Source organism: Pyxicephalus adspersus, chromosome 1, assembly GCF_032062135.1.
Source record: "Pyxicephalus adspersus chromosome 1, UCB_Pads_2.0, whole genome shotgun sequence".
Classification (NCBI taxonomy): Eukaryota; Metazoa; Chordata; class Amphibia; order Anura; family Pyxicephalidae; genus Pyxicephalus; species Pyxicephalus adspersus.
This window is the reverse complement of record NC_092858.1, coordinates 25872038-25888623: the sequence shown is the minus strand read 5'-3', so window position 1 is coordinate 25888623 and position 16586 is coordinate 25872038.

Sequence of the window (16586 nt, the reverse complement as noted above, 5' to 3'; positions counted from 1 at the left end):
ATATGATGGCACAATATAAATACTGTGTAATAATAATAACAAAAATACATCTTTCTACTCTATAGGTGTATGTATTCACAATCTTGGCTGATTAGTTGCAATGTGGAGTGCATTGTTGTTTTTTTGTATTACTTTTTTTTTTTATTTTTGTTATGACTATACAACTATACAACTCTTTTATGTTTATTTTTATTGAGAGCTCCAGGAGGCTCTCGCCTGCTCCTTCTGGCATGCACAGAAGGGGCATTTTCCTACAATGAGGGCAGTGAGTGTGTGCAGTGAAATTGGCTCTTTTTTTATTCCTCCTTTACAGCAGGCTACATTGTCCAATCTAGTGCGAGATCAGGTGACGTAGCTAGAAGAAGGAAGAAAACATGGTGGCACCCAGTGCTTCCCCCGCACTGGGGGGGGGGGGGAGAGAATTCCAGGACATCACCAGACCGTATCGAGAAAAGGTCCAGCGCAATCGAGGAATCTGCGAGATTAAAGGTAAGTGTGATTTTTTTTTTTCAGTTTAGTTCTACTTTAAGACATATTTCCATTTAAAAAAAATAAAACCCTATGTAGAGGTCAGTGGCAAAAAAAACAAACTGGGGCATTTTTACTTCTAATTAGCTGAAATGGAATATATGAATCAAGCTGTCATTATTTTTTATTTTAATAAGTCTGTCTAACTGCTCCTCTTTTGCTGTCTCTAAGAAAATAAATCCCCCGGCTTTTTGGTTTAACAAAGACAAAAGATTTCCATCATTTTTTTTTTATTTTTGATGCAATTGATAATACAATAGATTCACAGTTGGCATTCTTCTCTTTCATCAACTTAAGTGTCTATTTTGCAATGAGTTTATAGCTGTGGGTATAATGGAATGCAGTGAGTGACAACAGACACTTGAAGGGTGGCTAAGCCTGATGCATGTCATGCAAAATGTTAAATATGTTGTTAAATAAACAGAGGAATTATAATTTATTGCATCATTTGTTGAATATCTTCAAAATAGGAACAAAAAGCAATCAGTGACAGAATTACAGCATTTTTGTTTACCCTGAGAATGCCAGTGTTATTACATTGCTGAACAAAGGGGATTGCTCAATGAAATAATGCCTTAAGAACTAATTTTACTTCCAAAATGACAATAGGCTAGATCTTTCAAGCAAACCGTCATTTAAGTCACAACAAGTGCATTGACATTTACAAGAAAACATGTCTAACTTGCAAATGCAAACAGATTATATATTTATTTTTTCCATTCTTGAGTTGTAATTACAAAGAAATGCAGCAGGAAATTTTACAGATACTGGTCAATGTTGGAAGAAATGTTTCAGAGAAGAAAACCTGCTTTAAACAAGTATATAAAACACACATTGGCGATTTTTAATGAAATTGATAATTGGTTGGCTGTCTCTGATATTTGAGAAACAAACTTGAAAAAAGCAAACATATCAGGGAGGTCATAACTAACTGTTTTAAAAAACTGAGGTCACTCATTCTTCTTACTACAGGTTTCCTTTTCGTGTTCCCTGAAAATCATAAAAGCATCTTTCAGTTCAGCCATTGTAATCATCCAAAATCTCATCTTATATAAAATTGTCAAATGAAAGTTGAAGTTACGTGTTTAGGTGCAAAGTCTGCTTGGAAAATTGATTAAACCGTGAGATGAAGCTTTGGATGTTTTATAGGAGAGTGAGGGCTTGAAGAAGGCTTCATCAATTTGGTCTTTCCAGACACTTGGGGAAAATTAAAGCTTCTATCTAAGACAAGTACTGCTGATCCGTTAATGGGAGCTCTGAGGCATGCATAGGTACCAACATCAAACAATATTAAAATTAATACAATTTTATGACTTGGGTTTTCTGGTTTATTTTCAGTGTGCTTAGATATTTAAAACAATTTAGAGAATAAGTGACTAAAAATTTAGATATATTAAAGAGTAGCATGTAACCAGCATTGCAAATTGCGATTTATTGGTAAAATTAGTTTTTTTAGTTTTCCTCCTATTGCCTTTAACAAGACAAAAACAACAAAAAAGAAAAAGAACAACTAATACAAAAAGCTGTGAAACATACAAGGAATGGGCTGGATTTCATAGATATTTACTATTTTATTTGTTATTATAGCATGTGTAATTAATATTAAATGTATAAAAAATAACACAAAAAGTAAAAAACCTATGATAACTCTTTCTCTTTTTTTTTTTGTGACATATTATAATTTATTATTTAAGGGTTTAAAAAAAAAAGAAAAAATGAGGGGGCATGGGTACGTGATGGCAGCGTGAGCTGGTTTTTTTGTGAGCTCTGCGCACACCTCGGCTGTTACAGCAGATCTAGCCGGTTCTACGTGACATCCTACGGCTCTGCAGAGATGCCTAGGCAGCTGAAAGCAAAGGGTGTAGATAAGACTCCCGGGCAGGAGAGTTTATTGAAGTTCTTCCCCACAGACTCGGCGGAGGCTGCTGAGGAGAGTAGATCTAAGATGGCCCTGACGCGCCCTGCAGATACTCACCGCGTGGAGCTGGGACCTGCTGTAGAGGTGGAGGGAAGTTCAATTCTTACACAGAGCTCTGCTGCTTCTTCTCCTGCTTTTCCCTCTGTGTCTCCCTGCTTGTCTGCACGTTCTATGGACATCTACCACCACCGCACCGGCTGCCACAGGACCTGCAGGCTTTGCTACAGCTTATCCCCACTAAGACAGACTTGGATTCTCTTGCAGCATGTATTGAGAGCTCCATGTGTAAAAAGTTGGAATTACTGCATCAGCGGGTGCAAACAGTGGATACCAGGGTGTCTACACTGGAGTCTTCTATTTCGCAAACATCCTCTAGGATTGCAGCTTTGGAACAATCCCAACATCAAGTAAGGTCCATTTTCTCTACCTTATCTTTGCGTCTGGATGATCAGGAGAATACGGGATGCCGCAATTATTTGATATTACGAGGGATATCCATCAACTGGAGATGACCCACAAACAACTCCCCACAGTGGATCCAGAGGTCCAGTTGCATATTTAATGTACTCAAATTAATTTTCTCTGCAGGGAGAAAGCTAAATCTTGGTGAAATTGCACAGGCCTTTAACAAATTCTGTAGTCAAATATACTATTATATATTATAATTATCTGAAATCAGGCCAGAATGACCCAGCCCCCTCAGATTGTTTAGCTAAGATTCGTGACTATCTCAATGCCTCTGACTTCCTAACACTCTCATCAGAAACCGTTGAGCTACTGGACAAGCCAATCCCATTGCTTGAATTACAGTCAGCAGTCAGACATGTAGCATAAGGGAAGGCGCCTGGTTCCGATGGCCTCACGCTAGCATATTATAAGAAGTTTTAATCCATCATCGGTCCACAAATAGTTCTAGTCCTGAACGCATTGTCTCAAGGCCATGGCCTTCCCCAGGACACATTGGCTGCACACATCTCGATGTTACTGAAGCCTAACAAAGACCCTCAGCTCTGTGCTAGTTATCCACCAATATCCCTGCTAAATTGCGATTTAAAGTTGTTTGCCAGTATTTTAGCCCATAGGCTGGCTGCTGTGCTGAGTGGCCTTATCCATCCTGATCAAAGTGGCTTTCTCCCCCTGCAGGAGGCTAGAGCTGACACAATACATACTCTAAACATCATAGACTATGTTCATGCCCATAAGTCCCCGCTCATGCTTCTCTCCACAGATGCGGAGAAGGCATTTGATAGGATGGACTGGACATTCTTACACACCACTATGGCACACCTGGGCCTTCCACCATGATTATTAGCTTGGATTGGGGCTTTGCGTTCATCCTCTAGTGCTAGAGTGAAAATTAACGGTGAGCTTTTACGACCATTTAACATCACCAACGGGACGAGACAAGGTTGCCCCCTGTCCCTCTTACTTTTTGTTTTATCCTTTGAACCTTTCTTGAGGCTAGTAGGTTCTAACGTTGACATTCAGGGAGTGTGGATTAGACAGACTGAGCATAAAGTGGCGGCTTAGGTGGACGACTTACTTTTTTATGTCGTCTCCCTAGTTACCTCCTTACCAAATCTCCTACTGGAATTCTGTAGGTTCGACAATCTTACTAACTACTACCTGCAAAAGTCAGAGGCTCTGAGTATTACCCTCTCTCGGTCTACTAGAGAGGCGCTAGTCCCCTCTTTTTCCTTCAAATAGGCTACTACTTCCATTACATATTTGGGCACCCAGGTCCCCGTGCACTTGTTGTCTGTTGTTGATCTCAACTTCCTGCCTTTGCTCAACCACACTAGGAAGGACCTTCAGAGATGGAAACAGTTGGCCTTCACCTGGTTTTAGAGATGCAATGTGTTAAAATGAATGTGATGCCTAGATTGTTGTACGTACTGCAGGGCCTCCCTGTCCATGTCCTGAATTATATTCTACATTCTACTAAGTTCCAGTTGGAATTTATAAAATTTATTTGGCATTCTGGGTCCCCAAGGCATGGTATGTCAGTTTTGAGGCTTCCTAAAGCTACGGGCGGTCTGGCGTTCCAGGACCCCATATTGTACCAGCAAGCTGTTCATTTGTCCAGATTGTTAGATTGGTGCACCAACGGTGGCTCCAAGCAGTCAGTTGGACTGGAAGATGCCTGCTCTGTTGCCCCTATTGATTCTTTAGTCTGGGCGCCAGCAGCGATCAAAGCCACCATGGCTTGCCACCCATTGATCGGTGAGACCCTGAAAGTAGTTTCCAAATTTTTTTCCTCCCAGAAAATAAACACTTTTCCATCTCCTTTTTCTCTAATTTTAGGTAACCCAGAGTTTTCTCCTGGACTCTCCGACCCTATATTTCGTCTATAGCGTCCGCATGGAGCTTACAGAGCTATGCATTTTTTTTCAAAATGGGGAGTGGGTCCATCTGCCTACGTTGCAATTAGAGAAAGAGCTGCCTTCCCTGACTCCTTGGCCCCATATACAGCTTTCATATGTGTTACGGTCCTTGCCAGGACCATGTACTTTTAATAGGTCCTTATTGCCCAAAGAAACCCTCTATGTCACTAAACGTTCACTAAGGGGCACGCTATCATATGCATATCAAGCATTACTGTTGGTGCATACTCCTGATTACCCTCCTTTTGTGGCCAAATGGAAAACTGAGCTGAACATGCAGTTCACTGAAGAGCAGAGAGAGATGATGCTCCATTTTTGTCATAAGGCATCAATATGTAACCGATACCAAGAGACCAATTACAAATTGGCCACTGGCTGGTATAGGGCGCCAGTTAAACTTGCCAAGCTCTTCCCGCAGTCCGATGACACTTGCTGAAAATGTGGTGCTGCACAGGGCATACTACTAATTATCTCCTGGGACTGCCCTAAATTGAAGCCATACTGGACCTCGGTAGCGGAGATTATTCTTAAACTCATGGAGGTAGACATTTGGAACAAACCTGCTGTGGTGCTGCTTCATATCTTAGAATTGTCACGTCAGGCCTACAAGCATTCTCTGCTGAGACACCTGCTGAAGGAGTGACTCCCCCTCAACTGTAGGGCATTGGTTGAAAAGGGTAGCAGATATCTACCATATGGAGGATATGGTCTCCACTGATTCCAAGAGAGCCGATAAGTTTGCCCAGACATGGTATTACTGGATCCATTTCTATAATTCTGTAGAGTGCACCAGGGGATTACAACTCCCCCCAATCTGATCATCCACATTCGCCCAAGACCTAGATTGTACCTTTTTTTTGCTCATAGAAGAGACTAAACGTTGTTAATGAAGTTGTAAGAGGAATGTGTTTAGTGGTATTGAGTTTATTAAATATTTTCTGTGGAGGATGCCCATAAGAAAAGGTAAAAAAAATATTAGAAACTTACTTTGAATGCTTTCAAATTAAGAATTTATATTTTTATCTCTTGATTTTAACTGAAATATTACTGACATACTGATGTATTAAATATTGAAGTTCTATGTTCAATATATGTGTTAAATATTACTTTCCTTGCATTGTAATAACTTCATTTTTCCAAATAGTAAATTTGCACACTGCAATAAATAGATTGTACCAGTGAATGAATGAAATAACTCACTTTGATAGCATATGGATTGCTTTCGGTTCCATAGTGAGATCGAATTTTTCAGAATGGTGTTAGATTTTGTCCGACTATATTAAGGCCTCCAATTACACGTGTGCTGCAAGTTACTGCCTGTATGGTAATCTGCAGTATCCTGTACAATAACGTGCAATGGTAAGGCAAGCTTATTGTTTGTGGCTGGGGTTTCTAATGTTTCACATGCTTTGTACCTCACTGTGTGGTGCATAGAAGAGGTGCAAATATACAGATCCACAGAATGAATAAAGTTGAAGCACTGCAAAGATCCTTGCACTGCAGTTCCCAATGAACAGCACAGTAGGGGCACCACCAAAACTCACAAATTTTGCAATTTAGTATCGGCACAGAACCTCAGATGATTTCCAACTTCACACAGCTATGAGACTTAAGGCACAGAAGGCGCATTAATATTTTCCAGAAGGAATTCAAGACACAAGGTCTTCCAGGGTACTGTTCAGACAAAAAGAAGAACTAAAATATCCAACAAGAAAACAGACAGTAATACAAACTTTAAGAGCTCTAGCCATATCCCAGTCTTCTAAAAAAAAATTTCATGGCTTTTTGAGTCCCTCCTGCCCCTGTTACATGTGGGAAAGAGACCCAATGAAAGCAGTAAAAACTGAAGTTTTACCCTCCCCCCCATGACTCTATCACCACCCAGATGAGTATAAGAATCTTGAGCCTGTGAGCACTGGCTTGGTGTTTTGATAAGGATTTCCATTCATTTGCACCTTTAAAATGCTAATATGGGTTGGGATTAGTGTGGTGTGGGTCCATATTCTTCCTGTTCTTCCAACTATAGGAATACTGCTGTATAGTGGGAGGAAAAAAACTGTTTCTTTTAATATTATATAGATTAAATTAACAAAATTAAAGTAATTAACATATGCATATATATTAGATAATTTCTGAAATTTGCATTTTTTTTAAGGAGAATTGTCAATACTGTAATCTTGTGTTACATGAATACACGAGTTTTGAACCCACTGAGTTTCCAGTTTTATATGTACAAAATTTTGAAGATTAAAGTTCTAAATGTAGTATACAATTTAATAAAAAAAATAAATTAAATTTATTTAAAAAAATAAATAAATAAAAAAAAACCCAACTATTTCATGTGGTGCACTTACTTTTTCCACCCAACTGTATATATACACAAATAAAAACATACATGTCATTTAAAAAATTCTTTATTTATCGTCTGTCACATTTTATTGGTTTTGAACAAGATCAGCTCATCTTTGTAATTAAATGATAGAGTTGTCCTGAGGTGATCCTGCATTAGTTGTGCAGCCGAGCAGTTTACAGCTATCAAGTGCTGTTTGTGTTCTTCATGCATGGACACTTGCTATCTCCAATACTTTAAATTCTGCAAGGTAAGCATCATAAATGCTGGTGAAGCCATCACTTTCATAGAAATCCAGGCAATTTACAAAGATTATCTTGACCCAAGGTTGTGATACTTTTCACAACATCATAAAAATTATCTAAATTCTAAATTTTTTAGTAGTAGTTAGAGAGATCATAGAAGGGTAAGAACCCCATCAGTTTTTTTTCCATTTTTGTCCCCAATGGGGAGATTTACGCGTTCCATTACAGTTTGGAAATTTTTTTGATTTTTTAAAACATTTCATTACATAACAAAAACTATATGATGCTAAAACCTATAAGATTTCATGCATTTCTGATTAAAAGCTAACTCATTGGTGGTTTTAATGTTAAAGAAAACAGTTAAAATACAAATGCAGCTAGTCCCTGGGTTACATACGAGATAGGGACTGCAGGTTTGTTCCTAAATTTCATTTGTATGTAAATCGGAACAGGTGCATTTTATTATTTTAATAAATGAAATTAGGACACATTTTTGTCTCAACATATTATTAGGCAGCGTGGTGTCATTTACTGTAAAAAAAATCCTCACACAAAGCAACAAAAAAACAAAAAACTTTATGGAGCTTAGACGAACACTAACTTCTCGACCAAGCTGTGCTTTGATATGCAATAAGAAACAACTGCAGAGGTTGTCTTGGTCAATAAAGAGTTACAAGAGGCTGCAGAAAGAGTTCACCCCCCTAAGATCACCCACAACCTCAGCTGTGTTTACCAAAAGATTTCTTCTGCAAGTCATGCAAACTGCCCCCTACCCCCATCCAGCTTCCGTCCTGCACAGAGTGAGCAGGAAAGCCCCGTTCGTATCTAGGAGGCATCTGTATGTCGGATGTGCTTAACTTGGGGACTACCTGTGTAACTTTTTAAGCTGTTGTGTATTGTGCATGGAGGCAACCATGGACAATACCTTGGAAAAGGCAAAGTTTTGCTTCCTTATGTCAGACCCTCCAGCAAGGAGATCTGTTAGCAGCATTACTAAATTTGTGCAAACTCAAGTTCAGCCTCAACCAACCTGTGTCAAGCGGTTGAGTGCGTTTGAATGATATTGTGGCTGAGGTTTGCTGCAATTCAATGGTTTAAGGAAATTATTGTTAAATACTGTGAGCAACAGTTAAAGGTGGTTGCTTTACGTCAATGTAAGCAGCTGACCATTCATAGGCACCGAGCAGCAATGTTGCATTCAGCAACCACTTCCTCAATCCCAGCAACCACACCAGAACCACAATCATTTGCACAAAAAGGCTCCCAAATGCTCCCATTTAATAGGTCTGGTTGCAAAGGTCTGCTGCAGGTCTCACATTAGCCTTACACTGCAGATGAGGCTGTAGGAACAGCAGTACCAAAGCACAAAAAGGAGAGGATTTTACATTTTTTAGGACTTTTTAGGCACAATTACCATTTTTAAATGTTCCTTCTAACATTGTAAATCTGAAGAAGCCATGGCAGACTAGATAAGTCACGTTCACTAAGAGTTTAGCATACTGGCTTTTACAATTCTAAGTTCCAGGTTCAAATCTCAGCCAGGACACTATCTGCATGGAGTTTGTAGGTTCTCTCCGTGTTGGTGGGGGTTTCCTTTTTTCCCACATTCAGAAAACATGCAGTTAGGTGAATTGGCTTCCCTCTAAAATGGACATTAGACATTAATTAATGTAATAAACAGTATTAAAAGACATGTAACTATGGTGGAGACATTAGATTGGGAGCCCTTTTGAGGGACTGCTAGTGACATGACTGAAAAATATATTCCAATGGGTAATAAGTTTAAGAGACTAAAACTAAACCGTATGTGGTTCACAGCAAATATTAAAAAGGACATTCCAATAATATTAAAATGAAGGATCACGTTCATCATTTGAAAACTCTAAAGAATATACCAAAAGATGTAAAAAGGAGATAAAATCCAAAGTGCAAAACTTCAAAATGAAAGACATATTGCAAAGAAAAGTAAGGCAAACCCCCAATTCTTTTAAAAAATATATTAATAGCAAAAGATCAGATCTGAGCATGCAGGTCCCTTAAAGGATGTATCCGGGTTGGTAATTGGGGATAAAGAAAAGGCGGATTTACTAAACACTTTTTTAGCTCTGTGCACATAAAGAAAAATGGCAGACCTGAAGCAAAATTAGGGTTGACAAAGCACCAGGACCCGATGGATTACATCCACGTGTCCTCAAAGAGCTAAACTCAGGTATTTCAAAGCCATTGTTTCTAAATTTTAGAGACTCTCTAATCACTGGCATGGTACCAACGGTTTGACAGAAGGCCAATGTGTTTCCTATCTTAAAAAAGGGAGCAAAGTCATTACCAAGTAACTACAGACCGGCAAGTTTAACTTCCATAGTTGGAAAGGTGCTGGAGAGTTTGATAAGGAACCACATAGAGGAGTTTCTGATAGAACAGTGGTCGCCAACCTTTTTGGTCCCGGGTACCACTAAAATTATCAGCTTCTGACTGCGCATGCGCAGGGAGCCAGATGTCATTTAAAGGTGGAGAAACCTCCCTCATAGTGATGTCATGATGACATAACCCCACCCACTTTCCCATCGCAGATTTGAGCCTCTGATGGGAGAGTGGGCAAGTTGTGTCCAGGGACAATGCCCGCCTACTTCCCTGAGCCTGGGATTTGTACGGGGGACATGGTCTGCGGCTCTGGCCCGTGCGCCCCACCAGCAAGGTCCTTCGCCTGACCCCGCTTGGGGGTGCACCAGCCAGACCACCAAAATTTTCTCGCAGACCACCGGTGGTCTGCGGACCACCAGTTGGCGACCGCTGTGCTAGAATATATTATAATAAATGATAGTCAGCATGGTTTCAAGAAAGACAGAAGTTGTCAAACAAATTTACTCTCTTTTTTGAGTAAGTAAGTAAACAGGTAGACAGTGGAGTAGCAGTTGATATAGTGTACTTGGAAATTACTAAAGCATTTGACACCGTACCCCACAGACAGTTAATATGCAAGTTTTGGTCAAAAGGGTTAAGAAAAGTCAGTCTGTAAATGGATAGAGAACTGGCTTAAAGACCGCATCCAGAAAGTTGTAATTAATGATTCAAACTCTGAATGGTCTAAGGTTATTAGTGGTGTACCCCAGGGTTCAGTGTCGGGACCTTTACTGTTTAACATATTTATAAATAATATAGAGTTTGGGATTAAAAGTACAATTTCTGTGTTTGCAGATGACACCAAGCAATGTAGAGGAATTAAGTCCATACAGAATGTCTATAATCTACAAGCAGACCTGAATGTACTGTTTGATTGGGCAGCCAAGTGGCAAATGACATTTAATATAGATAAATGTAAAGTTGTGCACTTGGGAGCTAACAACATGCATGCTTTATACTGTCTAGGAGGAATACATTTGGGGGAGTCAGAAATGGAAAAGGATCTGGGGGTTCTGGTAGATCATAGACCTAATACCAGCATGCAATGCCAAGCTGCAATATCTAAAGCTAGCAAAGTACTTTCTTGTATTAAAAGAGGAATAGACTGCAGGGATGGAGACATAATCCTGCCCCTGTACAAAGCATTGGTCAGACCACATCTGGAATATGCAGTCCAGTTTTAGGCACCAGTTCACAAAAGGACATTGTGGAATTGGAGACAGCAGAGATGGGCAACTAAATTAATAAAAGGAATGGAGGAGCTCAGCTATGAGGAGAGATTAGCTGAACTGAATCTTTTCTCCTCTGAGACATTTAAGGGGGATATGATCCCCCTGTATAAATATATAAATCATATATAAATCATGTATAAATATATAAATCATCCATATAGAGAACTCTCTTCCCAATTATTCACCTCGAGATCATTACAAAGAACAAGAGGGCACTTTTTGCCTCTGGAGGAAAAGAAGTTTAAGCTCCGGATAAGGAAGGGATTCTTCACTGTAAGGTCTGTGAAAATGTGGAATTGGCTCCCTCAGGACGTAGTTTCAGCAACTAATATAGATTGCTTTAAGAAAAAGCTGGATGCTTTTCTAGAAGCACAGAATATAACTGGATATTAAGGCTTTAAAGCAAAAATTACAGTGACTGTTTATCCAGGGAACATCCGATGGCCTCATGAAATCAGGAAGGAATTTTTTTCCCCTGTTGGAGCAAATTGTACCAGGGTTTTTTTGCCTTCCCTGTCCACTGGGTTTTATATCTGGGATAGGTTTTCTTCCCTAGTGGTTGAACTTGATGGACTGTCTTTTTTTTAACCTAACCTACTATATGTCCTTTATAAAGCACAGTGTTATATAACATGGGAGGCTAATATCATAACATATTCCAATGTTTACACAAATTGCATTTAAAACTACACTACATTTCAAACAAATTGCATTTAAAACTACAAAAAGTTTAATGAACTCATAACTACAATAAATGGTATTGATTTATATCAGCATTAAGCCTTAGGCAGTCTCTCAGTGCCTATTAGTGTACACTCTCCTACTGTTATTGTAGTTTCCTCCATGTTTGGCATTCAACACAAATAGAGATTGCTTATTGTCTCTTTGATTCCATTATTTTTCCTTAAATTGTGCAATGTACATACATTACCAATAAACAATACAAACAAGTGCAATTACAATCTGAATATTGTTGTAGGAACATATTAACTGTCAGTAAAATATGCCCAGCTTAAACCATCTAAACCCATGGAATCACATTGCCAGATGCCAACAAATATAGCCAAGGGACATTAAGGGAATTGAGGGAAGTCCATAATTTAATAAGGAAAATTATTCAGTGAAATATTAAGTACAATGACCGGAGTGAAAAGGCACTATAACAGAGATCCTATTGCAGAAGAATATATTTTACAATGGAGCACACCTCATGGGAACAGTATCAGAAATGATCAGGTCCGGATGAATGTTAAATACTTATAGCTAAATTTCATCAGTAAATGAATGCATCATTCAAGGGCTTTACAAGAAAAAAAAAACAAAAGTCAGGAAACGGTAATAAGGTGTGTAACAAGTCTTGAATAACAAAATCTATAATCATGTATGGGAGTTTATACTAATAGACTTTGCTCAACTTCCACTTCAGCTATTACGTACACATGGCTGAGAAGCAATTGCTACCTGATTGAGTTTACTGCCTCTAACCAACCTGCTTCACTGTCTGCAGATGTTGAAGATGTGTCTCTGTATTCTCATGAGTCTCATGGGTCACATAGGAGCTCTCCACATGGAGGGCATCTCTTTCTATGTATTACCTAGGTTGGTAAATCTTGTTATATTGCTATGCACCCATTCACCCATACGTTCATAAATGTACGTATGCAAGGGTCTTTGGTGGAAAAACATGTGTTGAAACCACTTTTCCAGGCTGGCTGGTCACCAGGCACTGCATATGACTGTATTTTTTTTTCTTCTGGAACTACATTTAAAAATAATATCTCTCACTTCTTGGCTTTATGTGCAATCTGCCCAAGTTCTAAGTCCATAGAATGACACCATCTGGGATTTTTACGTTCTAGTCATATTTTTGAATAACCTTGGACCTGTATTATATTGAAGTTTTGTAAGGCCCGGGTCAATACCAGTATTCCTCAGACACCAATCCCCCAATCCATCGCCGCAGTTTTTGCCTATAGCAGCTCAGCCTCGGGAGACTGGTTGCATCTCCCAGCACTCGGTTGCCCTCCACTTTGGTGCACAAGGGATTGTATCCGGCACCTACAAATGCAGAGTACAGAGCCCACAAATGCAGAGAACAGGTCAAAACACAGGAAATCAGTCCATCCAATGAAGTACAAAGGGAAAGGCACAAACAGAATTGAGGGTCACAAGCAGAGCTCGGTCCAGGCAGAGTTCAACTGATAGTCAGGAACAGGCACAGGTCAGTAAGAGAGAATACTCAAAAATCAATCCAACACAGGTAAGTCCAGCAGACGCTATAACAGGCACATCTGCCAGGGAGCAGAGAGGCTTTAAAGCCCCAGCAGCCAATGACAGCATGGGATTACACTCTGCTAATCAACTGCACACAGCTCCAATTCCCCTCAGCAGTGCAGCCTAGTGCAGAGGATGCCGAGGGAAAACCCCAGCTACAAGGATGCAGCAACCCTCAGGGCACTGATCCTGAAACCCCAGTGCTACCGCGAGCGCAGCCACCAGAGGGAACAGGCTGCGCGTGCCCTCCTGCGGTGGGGCATCGCCTGGGTTTGTAAGCTCAGAGAGCGCCTCCTAACAACTTGATCATTAATATCATGATTTCTCACAATTTAAATTTGCTATCTTCTGGGGATTCTCTTAAAATTTTTCTATAATCTACAATCCAATTGCCAAATGAAGTGAATAAAATACATTTTAAAGCAATTCCTATTATATATCACTCCTACACAACAGTCCACCTCACCTGGACAGAGTGAATGGAAAGGTTGACAGCTCTTTTTACATTGGTTGTAGTCAAGAGTTTTCCCTGCAGAATTGCTGACCTCCAGAGTTTATGCAATTTCTTCTGCTAGAACCAACTTAAAATAATCTGGAAAAAATGTTTGCATAAATCTTCAGGGAACTTCAGCTTGGTAAAAGAAAATAGACTTAAATCAAAATGCATTGGGTGGTTAGGCAATGTTCAACTGGAGAGAAAGCTTGGGTTTCTACCAAGCCCATCAACTTGATAATGCCTTCCCTTATTTCAGGATTTTATTTTATCAGTCCCTTTGCTGTGGTAGCTCAAATGAGCCTAGACACTCAAAAATTAAAGTTGCCCTGATCTCTCTATTGTTAGTTTATTTCATGTTTCCATGTGCAAGGTTAGACATCTTAAAGTTTCTTCTACTGGTTCACAGCAAGAAATTTTGCTAGACACTTTTTTAAGGTCAACTTAGAGATCACCTGTTCCTGTGATCTTTGTCTTTTTAAGACATTTGCGTTGCTACAAAGAGGTTCTGCTACTTTCACATTTAAACTACACCTATATCCCTGTAAGAAGAAACCATATTACCTAGATCTGTGGATAACTGGTGCCGGCTCTGGATATCAGAAGGGCTAAATTATACTAGCTGATGGTTCAGCTCTTTAAACTGCTCATTCTACGAAAGGTAAAGAAAAAGCCTAAAGCAGAAGTAAACCCAAAACAATAAAATCACACTTACCTTCAATCCCACAGACCAGTCTGTCCTTCAGGAGGTTTCTTTCATCGGATCCTGCGGGAGTGCCAGGTGCCACCATCTTCTCCTCTCTTCTTCCCAGGCCCTCCTCCTTACTCCCCCCAATTTGTTCCGTTGAAAAATTTTTGAAGGGAGGGCTTGGGCAAGCGGCACAAGGACCACCAAGAGCCCCCATTTTTTTTTTAACACAAACAGTATTTTTACTTTAAATAAAAGAGTTGGGTAGACATGTAAAGTGAAAATTCTGAGTTTAGGTACACTTTAATAATGAGTAGTTCTAGTAACTATACAGAGAATACAGTGTTCTGATTAATCACTGTATCTGTCAGAGGGTGTACAAGGCATTCAGTTTTATACTAAGGTCCATGAGGTTCAGTAGACATAACTAAGGTTCAGGAGGCACAATTATTATCTAAATCTAATAAATTATATCCACTATAGAGGAGGCAGGTTTGCAGAAAGCCAACAAAGACTCTAATCGAGAATGGAAATGACCTAATCAAAAGGAGCATATACACACACAAGTTGCACAACTGACTTAATTCTTGGGAAACAATATTGTATTGTTTGTTTCCTAATGATTATTTTATCTTGAACAAATAGTCTCTTGTAAATAAATCTTGTAGAGATTCACTTGGCCTCTTGGCCTCACTTATTATTGAGGCCACATTCTGACCTTTCTGATTGCAATAAATTACTGTGCATGAATAACAATTTGTACAATGTGTTTGAGTAAGCAGATATTGTGCAAAGTCTGTTACAATGTTAATGAATAAAAAGTATAGATTATGTATTTATTTTAGTTGACTTTTTCTAAACGTATCACATTACAAATATTGCTTATGCTAAGAGCATTCAGATTACACAAATCCATTTCAGATACCTATAAACCATCTGTTCAAATGCTAATGGTTAGAAATGACAAATGGCTAAGTATGCAGGCTGTCTTACTGAAGGCCCCATAATTCCTGGTAAACTGCTAAACCAAGCCAAAGATAATATTGTAAAATAAAATATGGCATCAATAAGGTTCGCTTTGCAATAGTAAATTTTACTGTTAAATCATACTTGGATGTACTAGTTTGTGTTGACAATTTAAAAAATATACACCTTGTTTACCAGAAATTTCTGATTAGAAAGAATTAGGTATAAAAAGTTTGTGAGATCACTTTTCTCCACAATCGTAAATCCTATGTCTTTGAGACATGTTCTTTTAGAAATGTTTGTTAATATGCTTTAGGAGATAACATAACTGAGTTATGAACTATCATGGAGACAACACAACCATAACACAAATTCTCTGGCAAACATTAAACTTTCTACTTTAACACTAACAAAGCTGTTTTAATAATTTACAGTTTCCTGCTTATTATCTTCTTTAGGAGATATTGCTGTTTGAGAACTGAAAGAATACCTAAAGAAAGCTGTACCAATTTTCAGCAGAGGTACAGCCATTGGCACCTTTGCAGTTCTATGAATATCAACACCCTAGCAGCATTTCCTATAATACCCAGTTTGTGTTACACCATTGCTTGATTTTAGATAATGGTGAAGATTTTGCACAACCTTGATCTCTCCTGTAGAAGTGTATGAGCCAAAGTCTACAGATTACCGCCTAAACCTCCTTTTGTTGGCGTCTCACATTTATTGTAGTTTGCCAAATGTCTCCAAATCTAGGCAGCATTCAACAGCTAAGCTTGATAGGTCTTAATGGCAACATTCAACTACAAACCATTGGAGCACAGACAGCAGTTTTCAGAAATATTGATGAATGCCAGAATACCATTGTTTAGATGCTATATTAACTAACCTCCCTAATCCTCCGGTAATCCGAAGTGTGGCTCAGGTTTATTTTATAATTACAAAAAGCGGTAACCCCGAGCCAAACTTGGGGAGGAATTGAGGGCTTACCTGGTCCCCACAAGCCTGTGACGTCCTCCGGCAATAGCCAGCCAACATCTGCGTCTCCTTGGTGTGGCCTGGCATCTGCGTGACCTTGCCTCACATCCCTGGCATGTGAACATTGGGGACG